We start from the raw sequence: 18,408 nt of genomic DNA, 5'->3' as shown, positions 1-18,408 counted from the left end.
GATTACATGCAATCAAGTTAATTAACTCATTCATCGCCTCACATAGTCACTTTTTCTGTTTGTTTTTGTTTTGGTGAGAACACTTAGGATCCACTCTCTTAGCTAATTTCATCTATACAATATTGTATTATTAACTATAGTCACTATGCTGTACATTAGAATTAATGATATGCTTTTTGACTCAGGGACTTTTGCTCATCCTCCCAACCCACCTGCTTTGTCACTTACGCTTTCAATGACAACCCCATTTACTATGTAATCTTGGCCTTTTTCTTCATTTTGCTTTTGCAGTTTAAATTTCAAACCTGAATTAATCCAGTTTTTTTGATAAGCAATTTGTTTGTACTTGGATTGGCCTCTCAATTTATTCCATGAAATTGATGGTTTGCTTTTGGACAATTTCCCAGTAACATTCAGGGTCCCTGACTGATGCTACTCTAGATAGCTATTTCTTGGTCTCTCTATTACATACGTTTGGGTACAAGACCCCCGACCATTCCTTTTCCTTCACAGGCCTCTCCTCTGTCTACCCATTCTTGGTGTACTCCTCTTCGTTCTCTACACGTTCACTGAGCAATTTCAGTCCCTTTTATGCTTCTTTTTTTTTTTTTCGGTACGCGGGCCTCTCACTGCTGTGGCCTCTCCCGTTGCAGAGCACAGGCTCCGGATGTGCAGGCTCAGCGGCCATGGCTCACGGGCCCAGCCGCTCCGTGGCATGTGGGATCCTCCCGGACCGGGGCACGAACCCGTGTCCCCTGCATCGGCAGGTGGACTCTCAACCACTGCGACACCAGGGAAGCCCCCTTTTATGCTTCTGAGTTCTAAATGTGTGTGCTAATGACTCCCAGCTCTATATCTCTAACCCTTTCAACTTCAGCCTATATACTCAACTGTCCGTTGTAAATATCCTGCTAGGTTATTATAGGCATTCATTCTTCATCAAGATTCAGATCAGGCCTCAGCTCTTAGACAAGCTTTTATTCAATCCTGAATCTTTGTTAACTGCCCTCCTCCATATTCCTACTGTGTCCTACAAACACCTCTATCAAAATTTTTGTGTCCTGAGTCAGGATTATCTGTTTTACCCGTTAATCTCCTACTAGACTGCAAGTTCTCTGGGAGCAGGAATTTTGCCTAAATCAACCTTGCATTTCCAGCATCAAATAGAGTTTCTGCAACTTAGGGGTGATAGTGTAAGTAGTTTAATTCTTTTTGTTTTTGTGTTTGTTTTTAATGTTCAGGCCGTTCAACAATGGCCTAGTTTTCCTTGGAAAGTAATAATGTATGTTGCAATACCTTTTAAGCAGCTAATTTCCTGGGAAAATGTAGACCTGGTATATGCCTCAGGTTGGCAGTTGGACTATATAGCCTCTAAGATCTACAAGCCTGAAATTATATAAATCTAGTCTCCTGTAATGCTTCAAAAATAAATAACATAAGAAGGAAAAGATAACTTTTTTGGCACATTGTCCAACGTTTCTAATTAATCATTTTGCCAGTACTAAATGTATTGCTTAATTATTCAGAAATCAAATAACATTAACGCTACCAAAAGCTACTGAAAATTGGCACAAATACCATTAACAGATGAAGTATCATTTAAATTAAATGCTTCACTTATTTCATTATTTTAAAGTCATCATATGAGTGTAGAGTAAATGAGCACACAACTTATGACAATTTACTTTTGGCAAGTATTTGGGTCTTCTAGGGACAGAATCTGTGTGTTCTCACTCAGAAACAATGAAGAGTGACCTCCAATTTGGCTTTATTCTTAATGAATTTTTCTATGCTGACAAAGAAGTATATTTGAGCTTATTGCAAAATGAGAGAAGTGAGATGCACATATTTTCATGCTGAGGCAGAATGCAAGCTCACCTTCAATAACTAGAGTTGTTTTTTTTTTTAAATCATGACTGGATTCTTTTGCAATGGTGCCAATCAGTCATCTTCAGAAAAAAATACATTGCAAGAGAAAAAGGTGTGGACAAATCTGGAGGTGTTTTAGAATCAGTTGTACAAATGGATAGTTTACATCTATTTTAAAGAAGAAAAAAAAACAGACTCAGAAATTAAGTGACTTGCTTAAGGTTCCAAAAAGAACAGAATAAGAGTTCACGTTATTCTTTCTTGTATTTATCAGTTTATGACTACTTCTCTTCTGCTGAATGTTTATTTCTAAAAGGTCTTCTAGAGCCCATAGAACCACAATGGAGACCACACCCTTGTGGCTTTCTGCACTTGTGTTTTGTGGGGGTGGGGGCAGGAAGTGATTATGATGAGGTGGAGATAGCAAGTTGAGATGGCAGAGATAATGAATTGGGGGATTAGATGAGATGCTCAGAGTTTGACTCTTTTAGAGAAGACTAGTGTTTGTTCTCATATTAATAGGTTAGCTTCTTGTTTTCCTCTATCCATTCTCAGCAACATAAAATATTGGCTACCAATCACAATACTAAAAGTGTAAGAGAAAAAATTCCCACGCTCAAGGTAGAGAGTGAAGGACTAGACCCTGAGAAACATTTCCAGACCCTCAAATTTTCTCTAAGCTTAATTGCCTTGGACATATAGCTACCTTCATAGGCCATTTTTAAAGTTTCTATGTACTTCAAGAGCAATCCAGTAACTGTGACTTAATATTTAATTTTCTGAAGCTTCAGAGGTTTGAACTTTGTCCAATGGCAATGGTTCTGGAACAAACAGACAATCCTTAGCTTAGTAAAATTCCACTTTATGAAGGTAAAAGTAGCCAAAATATTCTTCAGAAAGTATTTTAATTGTCACTGTATTATTCGATAGCTTATCCTTTTCCATCCACAAATACACATATACCAGCAATTTAGGCATTCTAAACAATGTGTTTTCTCTATTTAACTGCAAGAAAGACATACGTTCCCAATTTAATTAATCAAGCTGAGCTCCATTTCAAGGGGCTGAATTGTATGATTATGAGGCTTTAATAAATTATAAACTTTTCAATGGGTAAAGGCAACACTTCTCAGACTTAACATAATGGAATTGGGCTAATTCATTCAGAGCTTTATTCACCAGGACTGAGATATGCTTGCCTCCAGGCAAGTGGCATGAATTTCTCAAGACATTTCTTATAAAGAAAGTACATGGTGGAATTAGAAATCTCTTTCCAAGATTGAACACAATGTTTCTGCTCATTCTACATCTTTAATAATCACTAGTCATATACGGATAAGTATTAATGTTAACTTCCCAGCTAACAGGAATTTTACACTGAAGTAATATCTTTAGATGTTGAGAGAAAAGTCAATGTCATAAATGAACTTGATTACCCTTTGAGAGACTAAAAAATTGTTAATATATTTTCTTTAAGATTCCATTTTATTCTCGACTGAAAGAAGGTAAGTCAGCACGTAAATTGGAGTGCAGGTTATCCCCCCAAATTTTAGAGTAAGCTGCAATAATTCACATAGTTTGGGAGTTTAAATCTTCCTCATAGTCGCTGAAACAACAGAGACTTTGGGGTCAAAATCAACTCCAGTACAGCTTAATTTACTTTTTTTTTTTTTTTGCGGTACGCGGGCCTCTCACTGTTGTGGCCTCTCCCGTTGCGGAGCACAGGCTGCGGACGCGCAGGCTCAGCGGCCATGGCTCACGGGTCCAGCTGCTCTGCGGCATGTGGGATCTTCCCAGACCAGGGAACGAACCCGTGTCCCCTACATCAGCAGGCGGACTCTCAACCACTGCGCCACCAGGGAAGCCCCAGTATAGCTTAATTTAAATGTTGACCTCTTCAGAGCTTTCCTGGTGGCGCAGTGGTTGGGAATCCACCTGCCAATGCAGGGGACATGGGTTTGAGCCCTGGTCCGGGAGGATCCCACATGCCAAGGAGCAACTAAGCCCATGAGACACAACTACTGAGCCTACGTGCCAGAACTACTGAAGCCTGCACACCTAGAAGAGCCCATGCTCTGCAACAAGAGAAGCCACCGCAATGAGAAGCCTGCACACCGCAAGGAAGAGTAGCCCCTGCTCGCCGCAACTAGAGGAATCCCGTGTGCAGCAACGGGGACCCAACAAGGCCAAAAATAAATGAATTTTAAAAAATAGTAAAATAAACGCTTACCTCTCCAAAATGTTAACTGCTACAAAGGCTATTTGTACTGGATAATATTTTTATTGACCACTAGTCACATGAAAACTTGAAAATGTATAACCCAAAGTAACCTGTCCTTTTATTTAGGTGCAGGTGTGAAACTGTATGTACAGAGAAGACAGTGAGAGTTTAGTCACTTCCTAGCATCCCCACATGATGTGGCTTTAGATCTTTCATTATTGCTTATCAGGAACTGAAGAAGTATCTTGAGTTTACTAAATTTAAATTTTTCTTATTGTACTTAATGGGAGAAATTATATTTGATAATTTGAGAATTGCTGAACAATATTCATATCAAATTCAAGGGCTTAGTATATAATGGTTTTTTATCAATATCAAGATATTCAGTATCAAAATATTATGGACAGAACATTAAGTAGGTAAAAGAGGACCATGATTCATCTCAGCTCCAGCACTCTTAAAATGTGTTCCTTGGAACAAATTCTAGTTCTTCAAGAGGGTAGAAATCTGAATGCCATTTCTTGACATGTCTTTCTTATCTCCCACATCGTTGTTAAGTCCTGAAAATTCTTTCTTTTCCAGCTTTATTGAGATATAACTGACATGTAATGTTGTGTAACATATTCCAACAAGATGTAAAATGTGTTGATTTGAAGAAATGTCTGTTTAGGTCTTCCACCCATTTTTTGATTGGGTTTTTTGTTTTTTTGATATTAAATTGCCTGAGTTGTTTGTATATTTTGGAGATTAATCCTTTGTCAGTTGCTTCACTTGCAAGTATTTTCTCCCATTCTGGCGGTTGTCTTTTCGTCTTGTTTATGTTTTCCTTTGCTGTTCAAAAGCTTTTAAGTTTAATTAGGTCCCATTTATTTTTGTTTTTGTGTCATTAAACATATAGATGGCCAAGAGGCACATTAAAAGATGTTCAACATCACTAAGTACTAGAGAAATGCAAATCAAAACTACAATGAAGTATCACCTCACACCAGTCAGAATGGCCATCATCAAAAAATCTACAAACAGTAAATGCTGGAGAGGGTGTGGAGAAAAGGGAACCCTCTTTCACTGCTGATGGGAATGCAGATTGATACAGCCACTATGGAGATAGTATGAAGGTTCTTTAAAAAACTAAAACTAGAACTACACCCCGAGAAAACCATAATTCATATACCCCAATGTTCATTGCAGCACTATTTACAATAGCCAGGACATGGAAGCAACCTAAATGTCCATCAACAGATGAATGGATAAAGAAGATGTGGTACATACATACAATGGAATATTACTCAGCCATAAAAAGGAACGAAATTGGGTCATTTGTAGAAATGTGGTTGGACCTAGAGTCTGTCATACAGAGTGAAGTAAGTCAGAAAGAGAAAAACAAATATCGTATATTAACGCATATATGTGGAACCTAGAAAAATAGTACAGATGAACATATTTGCAGGGCAGGAATAGAGATGCAGATGTAGAGAACGGACAGGTGGACACGGAGGGGGAAGGGGAGGGTGGGAAGAATTGGGAGATTAGGATTGACATATATATAACAGTGAAGTAAGTCAGAAAAAGAAAAACAAATATCGTGTGTTACCACATATATGCAGAATCTAGAAAAATGGTATAGATGATCTTATTGGCAAAGCAGAAATAGAGACACAGATGTAGAGAACAAATGTATGGACACCAAGGGGGTAAGGAGGGTGGAATGAATTGGGAGATGGGGATCAACATATATACATTATTGATACTATGTATCAAACAGATAACTAATGGGAACCTACTGTATAGCACAGGGAACTCAATGCTCTGTGGTGACCTAAATGGGAAGGAAATCCAAAAAAGAGGGTGTGTATACGTATAGCTGATTCACTTTGCTGTACAGTAGAAACTAACACAACAAAAATTTTTTTAAAATACCATGTATAAAATAGATAGCTAGTGGGAACCTGCTGTATAGCACACGGAGCTCAGCTCCGTGCACGGTGATGACCTAAATGAGTGGGATTCGGTGGGTGTGTGGGGGGGTGGGAGGAAGGTCCAAGGGGGAGGGGATATATGTATATATATAGCTGATTCACTTCATTGTACAGCAGAAAGTAACACAACGTTGTAAAGCAATGTTTTTATACGCCAATAAAAAAGTGTTGATTTGATACACCTACATACTGCAAAATGATTACAACCATAGCTAGCTTTAGCTAACATCTCCATCATGTCACCTAATTACCATTTCTTTTTATAGTGAGGACACCGAAGAGTCACTCTTACCAACATTCAAGTATTTAATTCAGAATTATTAACTGGAATCATCATGCTGTACATTAGATCCCCAGAATGTGTTTATCTAATACTGGAAGTTTGTACTCTTGAATCCATAGCTTTCGATTTTCCTTACCCTCCCAGCCTCCAGAACCAGCATTCTAGTCTCTATGATTTCAGCTATGTTAGATTCCACATGTAAGTGATACCATAAAGAATTTCTCTGTCTTATTTCACTCAGCATAGTGCCCTCAAGTTTCATCCATGTTTTTGCAGAGGACAGGATTTCCTTCTTTCTCATGGCTAAATAATATTTGTAATATTTAAATATATGTGAGACATATATCTGTATCTATATTAGATAGATTCTTTATATATTCATCTATTGACATTTACATTGTTTCCATAATCTGGCTATTGTGAAAAATGCTGCAATAAACATGAGTGCAGATGTCTCATCAAGATACTGTTCATTTTCCTTTGGGAACATAACCAGAGGTGAGATCACTGAATCCTATGGTAGTTCTATTTTTAATTTTTGAGGAACCTCCATACTGGTTAATCCCTTACATGATTTGCAAATATTTACTCCATTCCATAGGTTGGCTTTTCATTTTGTTGATGGTTTCCTTTTGTTATGTAGAAAGTTCTTCGTTTCATGAAGTCACACTTGCTTGTTTTTGGTTTTGTTGCCTTTGCTTTTGGTGTCAAATCCAAAAAACTTTGTCAAGACTGATGTAAAGAAGTTTACCACTACTAGGATCTCTTCTAGGATTTTTATAGTTTTAGGCTTTATGTTCAAGTCTTCAATACTTTTTGAGTTAATTTTCGTGTATGGTGTAAGATGAGGGTCCAGATTCATTTTTCTGCATGTGGTTATTCATAGATAATCCATTATGCCTCACCAATTAATCCTCCCTTCACATATAATCCGTTTATTGTCCTTACAGGTTTGCCTTTTCCACAATGGAAAAGTGTAGTATGTAGACCTTTCAGGCTATCTATCTTCCTTTACTCAACAGTATTCACCAATATTCATCCATGTCTTCTTGTGGCTTGATACATCATTTCTTTTTATTACTTAATAGTATTTCATTGTATGAATGTGCCACATTTGGTTCATCCATTCAACTACTGAAGAATATATAAGTTGCTTCCAATTTTCAGTGATTACGAATAAAGCTGCCATAAACATTTATAGATAGGTATTACAGCTTTTAATTTTCATTTCTTGTAATATCTTTATCTGGTTCTGGTGTAGGGTAATTCTGGCCTCATAGACTGAATTAGGAAATGTTACCTCTGCTTTTATTTTTTTGGAAGAAATTTAGAGAATTTGTGTCATATCTTCCTTTATTGTTTGATAGAATTCACCAGTAATGAAAGTCATATGGACCTGACTTTTTCCTATTTGGAGGTTATAAAAATCATTTAGGTGTGTCTTTCAAGAAGTTGTTTTATTTGATGTATATTATCAAATTTGTGGGCCTTAAATTGTTCATGATGTTACTTATTATCGTTTTAATGTCCACTGGAACAGGTTCATCAACTTCCCTGATTTTTTCAAAGCACTAGATTTTGGTGTCATGATTTTTATATTATTTTCCTTATTTTTGAATTTCAATAATTTCTGTGCTAGTGTTATTTTTTCTCCTTCTTGATTTAAATTTAATTTGCTCTTTTATCTCCAGTTTTCTAATGTAGAAAATTTGGTTATTTCATTTTTATTTCATTTCTGACATGCATATTTAAAGCTATAAGCTTCTTTTTAAGCCCTCCCTCGACTCCATCCCACGAATTTTGATGAATCATACTGCAATTTTATTTAGTTCAAAGTATTTTTTAAAAATCCTCTTGAGATTTCTTTTATCCATAGGTTTAGGTTAGATGAGTGTTATTTATTTTCAAAGACTGGAAGATTTCCCAGCTATATGTCTGTTATTGATTTAAGTGAACTGCAGTATGAGAACATACTTTGTATTATTTATATCCTTTTAAATATGTGAATGTGTGTTTTATGACCCAGAATATGTTCTACCTTGGTGAATGTTTCATGCAAGCTACAGAAGAATGTATATCCTGCTTTAATTGGATGGAGTATCCCATACATGACAATTACATCAATTTGACTGTTATTGCTGGTCAGGTCATGTTTATGCTTATTGAATTTCTGCCTGCTTGATCTATCAATTAACAATTGTGGATTTGTCTGCTCTTCCTCAGAGATCTATCAGTTTTGCCTCATGCATTTTTACACTTTGTCATTAGATACACGTGTTATGGATTTTTATGTCTCTTTGAGAATTGAGTCCTTTAAGTAGCATCCCTCTTTATTCTTTATAATTTTACTTATTCTGAATTATGCTTTGTCTGAAATTAATATAGCTATTCCATTAGCTTTTGATTAGAGTTAACATGATATGTCTTTCTCCATCCCTTTATTTTTATGTACCAGAAACTTTAAATTAGGTTTCTTGTAGACAATGTATACTTGGGCTTTTTTAAATGTATTTTAACAAAATTTATCTTTTACTTGATGTATTTAGGCCATTCACATTTAAATTTATTATTTGCTGTATTTGAATTGCTATCAACCATGTCTGCAACTGTTTTATATTGTTGCCACAGGCTTCTTTTTCTGCTTTTTCTGGTTTAATTGAGTTTTTATATGGTTCCATTGTATCTCCTCTCTTAGCATATCAATTATATTCCTTTAAAAAAACAGTGGTTCCCCTAGAGTTTACAATATACCTTTAAAAATAATCTAATTCCATCTTCAAAAAGTACTGTGACACTTCACGTACAGCACAGGTACCTTATAACAGAGTATTCCCAATTCCTCCACTTGTCCCTTGTGATATTGCTGTCATTTTTTTTTTTACTTATTACTTTAATCACTTAACACATTGTGCCCAAACTTCCCCTTGTTTTCTAGGCATACTGCTTGATCAGTTTTCAAACATCCTAAGCTTCTTTGTGATTCAGATTCTTCCACTTGAGCTATTTCCACTCGTACACTCTTCTGTCTTCTGTTAGCCTGGTAGAATATTTATCTTTTAGCTTAAATACCACTCCTTTCAATATCAGGAGGCTTTCCTGATCTTCCAGACCATCCTAGATCACGCTTTTATATACATTCATAGCACTTTCTTACTTCTAACTTTGTGATTCTTATTGAAATTGTAATCAATTAAGTATTTATTTAAGGTCTATATCCAACACTAGGCTTTAATACCCATAAGAACAGTTATCATTTCTCTCTTGTTACTTGCTCACCCCAGAATTGGTCCGGCACTTATTAAGTACTGAACAAATATGGAATAGATAAATGTTCAAGGTTGATTTATGGTTTGGTTTAAGATGTTTAGGAAATAGTACCTTCTTGGAATATATTTTGGAGTATCTAGTATGCTAGACCTTTATTAAAGAATAAAATTGGTGAAATCTTCAAATAATTTAACTAGACAAAATTTCTTTTGAGTAACATAAGATAGCAGCTGATAGGTCACTACTGTTGTGAAGCATATCTTTTGAGAAATGCTCCCTTATCCAATAAAAGCTCCTTAAACAGGTCTAAGGTAGGAATTGGCTAACTATGGCCTGTTGGCCAAATTCGGTTTATCACCTTTTTTTGTACAGTCTGTAAGCTAAGAGTCATTTTTAAATTTCTAAATGATAAAACAATTCCAAAAAAGAATATTTCATGATATGTGAAAATTATATGACATTTAAATTTCAGTGTCCAGAAATAAAGACTTTGGAACACAACAATGCCCATTCATTAGGAATTGTCTATTGTTGATTTTTGTGATAAAACAGCTGATTTGAGTAGTGTGACGGAGACCATATGGTCCATAACTCTAAAATATTTATTGTTTGGTCTTTCACAAAATAAGTGTATCAACCCTGGCCTAAGCCATAAATAAAGATGAGGTGTTTGAGGGATATTATGCAGTTCTGATGTCACTACCATCCAATAAATCATTCCAACTAAACATAAAAAATACACTTGGGTACAATTAGTGTATTTATTGGAAACTTAAAGTAAGTAAAATGGTGTGTAGAAATAGTACACTTCTGTAGAAAGAGTATAAAATACTCCCTGTTAGAGTCTTAGTTTTCCCCCTAACTTAGTAATTCTGGGGGAGATGCAGAGCCTTTATTTCTTTATTTTTCACTGTCTTTAATTCATGTAAATATTCTTTAAACAGAAAGGAAGTAATGTCTTCAGAAGGAAAAATGCTTATTATAAGTCCTAAGTTGTTGTGTTTGGTTTTAACAAAAACACAAAGAAAAGAAATAGACTTACTAAAGTGTCCATATAAGAGAAAGATTCCCAAGCTGTCAATCTGGAAGCATAATGAAGTCTGTCATGGTTTGTCCCCACTATTGATTATGAGACTGGACAACAGCAGTAGTGTTCAGCCATGTTCACATTCAAATACCTCACCCGTAAAATGCTAATTAAGGCCTTGTAGTGAATGTGGCTATTGGATTCTTCCTCACTTTGGGCTAGATCTTATCCAAAGGAATGCTAGCAAAGTCTGCAGTAGACAGGCGTGGCAGTGTCTTCTCTTTTTTGTTTTTGTTTGTTTGTTTTTGTCTTTTCATACTTCATTTGATCATGAGGTTTCAGAAGTTCCTTTCTTAGGAAGGCAACAGGGGTAGTGCATGTATGTGCATGGGATGGGGATGTTTATTCATAGAATAGGAAATGTTTTCAGTGAAGCCAAATTGTATAGTAGATAAAAGGCATTAAATGAGGCATCTCCTAGTTCAAATCTGTTTATGCCACTTCCAATGTGACTTAGATTATGTCCCTTCCAGTTTTCCGAATTTTTCTCAACTGCAAAATATGGATCCAGGGCTGTATATTTAAAGGCCCTTCTGACTCTGATTTTAAGCCATGAAACAAAAGAACAGTGGTAGGATGACAGAATAATGTGTTGTGATTTTTGAGACAATGGAGCCAAAATTCCATATAATACAAATTAACCTGTAAATGAGAGATTTTTAAAAAGAAAGCCTTATCTTGGGACCAAATTCTAATTAGCATCTATTTGTTGCTCAATGGAAGGAAAAACGTCTGAGCTTCTCAGGGGAGGAATAGAAAAATCTGCTGCTGTGAAGCATGCCCTCTCATGGAAAGAGAGTTCATGTAAGCAATGTGCTTTGGCATCCCTGAACAAGCAAACAAACACACAAACACAAGAGTTGCAGAGAGAAATTTAGTAGCATTGTTTGAAATGATATATCTAAATATCAAAATTTAAGTGAAATATAAAGGGAATTGAGGAGGTTTTCCCAGACACGGCAACATAGAGCTAGGGGTTTTACATATGGGATTTCAGTGAATTCTTACAACATCTACAGATTCAAACAGTAAGTTTAAGGATAATAACTTCTCTGTGGCAGAACTGGGATTAAAATCCAAGTTTGTCCAATGTATAAAACTCTTCTTTGGAACTATAGTCATGGGAAACCCTCAGGTTTGTAGCTGAATAAATAAAAATCTCACTTGAAATATCATTGAGACCAATTTTGACTTTCAGATCAAACAGAACTTCTGTTAAATTAAACAGGATGTGCTAAGGACACATATACTATTAATAGATATATTTTGGTTTCCAGGTGGTAAGGTGTGGTATGGGGAGGTGGAAAGTGAGGGCAGGAAATATAATTGAGGAATTAAGAAAACAATTTCAACACCTTTAGAATGTAAGTGCAAACCCTGTGCTAGGAAGGAGAGCATCACACTGGCATACTAACACATGAAATGTCAAGAAAACTGATGTATAGACTAGTTCTCAGAAAATGTGAATCTCTGAAAATTAACCAAACAATTAGGTATGTTTAAGAATAAGATCCGGACTTCCCTTGTGGCACAGTGGTTAAGAATCCACCTGCCAATACAGGGGACACAGGTTTGAGCCCTGGTCCGGGAAGATCCCACATACCGCGGAGCAACTGAGCCCGTGCGCCACAACTACTGAGCCTATGCTCTAGAGCCCACGAGCCACAACTACTGAAGCCGGCGCACCCAGAACTCACGCTCTGCAACAAGCCACCGCAATGAGAATCCCGCACCTGCAACGAAGAGTAGCCCCTGCTCACCACAACCAGAGAAAGCCTGAGCACAACAGTGAAGACCCAATGAAGCCAAAAATAAATTTTAAAAAAAATAAATAAAAATTTTAAAAAAGAATAAGATCCATATGCAATTCATATCTCAGACCTCTGTTGAGTTGAACTAAAGTGACAAAACTATTTAATCACTAGATGAGGGTACTCCAGTGACAACTTCTTAAGCTGATCTGGAATTTGATTGCTATGTAGGTACACTTATACTATTTTAATCAAGCACAACTTTTGTTTCATGTGTGCTTTTACAAATGGCTTGCATTTTATATAAGTAATGTAAATTATATAATCATCCTTAACAATATTACTGCCAAATAATTTTACAAATATTTTAAAATAATTGTATTTTAATTAAGCTTAAATTAAAAGCCATATGCCTTTGATTAAACTACAGTTTAGCCATATTGCTAAATGATTATATTTTAAAAATGTGCTCAATACTTACTTAAGAGTTATGAAAAGGCACCCAGTTTTGTTTGCTGGCATTTCAATCTCTGTTTACATATACACACATTCAAGGACTGTAAAAGAGAAACCACAAATTAGTGATATTCAAGTAGAACATAAATTATTTTCATTGTAAGCTATAACTGCAACAACAAAAAGTTTTATGTTACATTTTTGTCAGTAATATGAATGTTAAAGAGTTGAAAATTTATGTTAGGAAGCACCTTCAAATAGACTGTGAAACAACAGATCTTTGAAGAAGCTATTAGCATGGATTGTGTCAAAAGTATGCATCCTAAAAAGTTCCTAAACATGTATTTACGTAATTGAAGTTATTACAGTTTATTATGTCATTTATCCATGTACTAATGAAGAAAGAATCAACAGCTTAAAACACTCTTATTAGAGAGCCTGACAGTTATATGCGAGCAACCCAGTCTTGAGCTTTCCAGGAGGTTAAGGGAAACAATTTAGATATTCTTGCGACATTCTCTGTTATATCCCTAAACACAGCTTCTCTTTGATAATAAAAGTACAGTATATACTTGTGATGACTATCAAAGAAGAATTATAGGACTGTCATAGAAATCAAATCATATCCCACAAATTGTGTCAAGCTGTTTTGGAATAGAAAGACATGAAAGTAGGAGAAATAATCAGAGCTTTTATAAATACTAACAACGGACAGCTCTCTGATTTCACTGAATTGATATCTATATATGAAGACACAAAGGGGACATTATTTTCATGCTGTAGGGAGATCTGAAGACTAATGGGTAGCCTTTGCCCTCCAGTGGTGTTGTTACTGTTGATGTTGTTCTTGCCTCTTGTTGTATTTATTTATTCTAGTGTATTTATTCTAGATTGGGAGAGAAAGGACTTCTATAGAGGAAATGCTAATTACCTATACGGAACAAAAGCACAATAAATGTAATACTGCCTTAATTGCTAAATGAGTGGTAAATCATAAATGCTACCACTTCAGAGAATGTGTAAATACATTTGCAAGAGTTAGACTGATGTTGTCAGTTTTCATTCAATGTCAATTTCCAGAGGATTTCAATGTAAAAAGAGTTTTCATTTGCAGAGACACAGGATAAAGATAACGCTAGTTCAGGAGACAATTTATGAACTAGCGGGCTGAATTATTATAACAAATCCCACTTGACTAAAGATGATAATGATTTGATAAATACTGTCTCTTTCCCTAACCTTCTCTAGAAAGAGACCTTAGTAGAAATGACTTAGCAGTTGTTTCAACAAACACATAGGAAATCTATTATTTTCTTTCAAGTCAGGGATGGCTGGTATGAATAAGAGGATTTGAGGTCTGTACCTAACTTTGCTAGTGTAGAGATAACTAATATAACCTAGACAATTACAATTAGCCCATAAACTATTCTTAGCCATTTTAATCCCCTGGTCCATTTTCAGACACTGAAGTTCTCCCTAATGCAATATAAAAAGGTTATGATACATGGTTCCAAGTTAAGAATTGATTTTTTAAAAAACATGTTCTATTTCATGACTACTTTTTCAACCACTGTATTTTTGGCTTTTATCAATTTCCTTATGTAGCCCACTGATTCAATATATATTCTTAGCAAATTAGCATGAAAATTAAAATTATGTAGGAATGTTGGACATTCAATACTGAGAAAGGAAGAATTCAACAGGAGAAACATGTCACCTACCATTATTCAACTAATTGAGTAAATAAAGAATGTTAATAATGTACATAATGCTAGTATAATTTTAGCTGAAGATTTGCCCTGATAAATATTAAAATCCTCGTCAAATTTACTTTCGTAAAAGTTTTTATATTTTTTAATTTAACAAAATAATAACAATGCTAAATACATACAAGTAAATGTTTATTGAGTGCTGTGCTCACTGCTTTATATGAAATTACCCTTTACTCTCAAAGTAATAGGAGGAAAAAACCTAGAGGAGCTCATAGAAGTTAAGCAACAAACTTTCAGTACACACCTGGGAAATGATTAAACAAACAATTCTATTTGATAATGAAAAAATTATTAATCTAAATTTGATTACTCTGCTTATATATGTTGGTTCACTCTGCTCAGAATCTCCCTCAATCCCATTCCATTTTTGTATCTGCTTATAAAGGTCTTATCTATAGAAAGCTAATCTATAGTTCCCTTGAGAAGTCTTCTAGATGCCTTAACTGAGAAGCATCTCCATCACTCCAAACTCCTATTGTATGAAAATACATTTTTATTGAGCATTTATAACACTCTACTCTGTTATTAAATTATCCTTACAGGTATTTGTTCACCCTAACTGGATTATGAATACTGAGAAGTCAGGAATTATCTCGTCATATTAAATTCTGCACAGACCCTACTAAATTGAGCATTTGTTGCATTTATGCTACCTTCCTACCTCTTAGAAATATACCTTAGAGTTCAATAAAATTTAAATTGGACCTTCATGATTACATGTAAAACAATAAAAACCTATGCACTATAGAAAAATATAATGATTCTACTCTAATAGAACAGTTGCATAGGAAAAATGTTAATATAGATACCATGATGAACAATGTCAGTTAAGCACCATGATAATATAAAACAGATTTATAAAATTGAAAAAAATATTTACTTGGCTTGTTTCTCCAGTATTGCATCATTCAGAAAAACATAGTTAACAACCTTGTATGATATTTACTGCAATAGTAGAAGAATTCAGATAATGGCTGTGTTTTTAATTTTTTGTGTGCATATTCCATTAATTGAAAAATAATTCAAAGAGAAAAGCATAAGCATTAGCAGGAAAGATTTTGAAAATGCCCAGAATGTAAACCATCCATGTCAAAGAAATGACATAAAGGTTATATACAGGAAGAGGTCTCATTGGGGATGGAGGATTGGTGTCTTAAAAAAACAGTGATTAAAATATTTAATATATGTTTTCTTTTGTTTATTTAGATAGTGACTACTTTTAAAAGCAATGATTAGTAGATTTGTTACTTGTTAAACTTTCTGACATTTGTAACAAGTCTTGTTGTTCAGATTGTTTTTATTAAATTATTTGCATTTTCTTTGTGAAACAAAGTTTAATACAACAGAAAGCTGTTTCTACCATTATCTCTTGAAAGCTTAAGGAGAGAGAATGCCCATCGCATAGCTCTCCTTCAACTCTTCTTTTTTATAACTATTGCAAAAAAAGAGCATATATTTGGAACGTAAAACCAAAGAGAAGAAAAAGCCATATTGTAGTTGTTGTTGCTGTCAATAATGATGATTCTGAAGACAGCAAATTAATTGCACTGAGATATTTGTATCTTTTTAAAATATTCCAGCCAGAGCATTCTGTTACAATCTTTCCATGTTTAAAGTATAAAGTTGAATACAATGTCAATTCAAAAATATATGTGTGGCTCAAAACAGACACTAAATGCAGAAGCAACTGTCTTAAGTGTTGAAAGGTCTCTCAGTAACTGGCACATGGCTACCTTGTCTTTGAGGTTGGTAATCTGACACAGGCAAAGCAGATCACCAGGGTGTAGTTAAACTATAACACCCACATAACTTGTGTGTAATTAAATTATTGCTGGTAGGTACTTCTCTATTTATAACACTACTAAAAGAATTTGAAAGCATATTATATGTATCTACCAAGGTTCTTTCAGCCTCTGAAAAGTGTTTGCTGCACAGTTTAAGAAAGCAACAAAGAATCCAAGGCATAATATAGTGCCATGAGTGTAAAAGGTGGAGACTGACTTCTTTGAATATCATATTGCCCGTTTTCTTCAAATTTTCCATAAAATTGTCTATAAAAATGAATGTTTAGTAGAGAAAAATCAGATGTAGTACTAACTAATAAATATATGGTATGATTTAATTCTTCCTATGGAATTAGTCTTTAGTACTTACACGATATCTAATATTTATGTCATATGGAGGGAGTTTTTATATGTTATCCCAATAATAGGTCAACATTTTAAATGAATTAAGAGCTAACATAAGATCTACTGGTTGAAACAAAATGGTAAAACTGAGAGATGGCTATGAGAGAGACTCTGATAATTCCACTGAGAACTTCATTTTAAAAAATTTTTATCGGAGTATAGTTGATTTACAATGTTGTGTTAATTTCAGGTATACAGCAGAGTGATTCGCTTATACATATATCCACTCTTTTTTAGATTACTTTCCCATATAGGCCATTACAGAGTATTGAATAGAGCTCCCTGTGCTATACGGTAGGTCCTTATTAGTTAGCTATTTTATATACAGTTCCACTGGGAACTTCTAATTTTAGAATGGCCAAGAGATCTGTTTATATGAGGAGAGCTACCTCTTAGGAAGTGGGTGGATGGCGCTAGATGAAGTGAATCTTTGGATGCAGAATATTGATACAAACGTAGGAAAAGAATAAAAATTCAGAAGAGCTCAGATTTGTTAAGTATCTATTACGTGCACGTTTGATATTTCCCTTAAAGGGCTGTATGTCTGATATGAAAGGAAACTAATAAATATCACTATAATATGGTGAGTATAATGACAGAGATAAGGCTTTAAATGCAGCGGGAGTGCCAGAGCCTTAGATTGAGAACTGCTACGGTTTAGCTTAAGTTAGAGATCTTAAAAGCAAAACCTAAAGGATCAAATTGCTTCCAAATAACTTGGCAGCATTCCAGAACAAAGTTCAAGAGTATGTAAAAGGACATGCACCCCTATGTTCATAGCAGTATTATTCACAATAGCCAGGACATGGAAACAACCTAAATGTCCATCAACAGATGAATGGATAAAGAGGATGTGGTACATATATACAATGGAATACTACTTGGTCATAAAAAAAGAATGAAATAATGCCATTTACAGTAACATGGATGCAACTAGAGATTATCATACTAAGTGAAGTAAGTCAGAAAGAGAAAGATAAATACCATGTGATATCACTTATATGTGGAATCTAAAATATGGCACAAATGAAGCTATCTACAAAACAGAAATGAACACATAGACATAGAGAACAGACTTGTGGTTTCCAAGTGGGGGGGAGCAGAGGGATGGACTGGGAGTCTGGGGTAAGTAGATGCAAACTATTACATTTAGAATGGATAAACAACAAGGTCCCACTCTATAGCACAGAGAACTATATCCAATCTCCTGGGATAAACCATAATATAAAAGAATATAAAAAAAGAATGTATATATGTGTAAAAAAAAAGTGTATGTATAGAGATATAAAATTATTCAGTACCCAATGATATAAAAATCAGTGTCAGAATTCAATCAAAAATTACCAGGGATACTAAGAAGAAGGCAAATGAAGCCTAAAATGAAACAATAAATCAATTGAAACTAATCTAGAACTGACACAGATTTTAGAATTAGTAGATAAGGATATTAAACTAATTATGGTAACTGTCAAGAACCATGAAGGGTCTGAAATTTTATACTAGTTGCAAGCTAACAAGTTAGACTACCATGGTTTTA

The sequence above is a fragment of the Delphinapterus leucas genome, chromosome 16 (genome assembly GCF_059928025.1).
Source record: "Delphinapterus leucas isolate spDelLeu-1000000601 "Yukka" chromosome 16, BTC_Dleu_Yukka2, whole genome shotgun sequence".
Classification (NCBI taxonomy): domain Eukaryota; kingdom Metazoa; phylum Chordata; class Mammalia; order Artiodactyla; family Monodontidae; genus Delphinapterus; species Delphinapterus leucas.
This window is presented reverse-complemented; position numbering follows the sequence as displayed.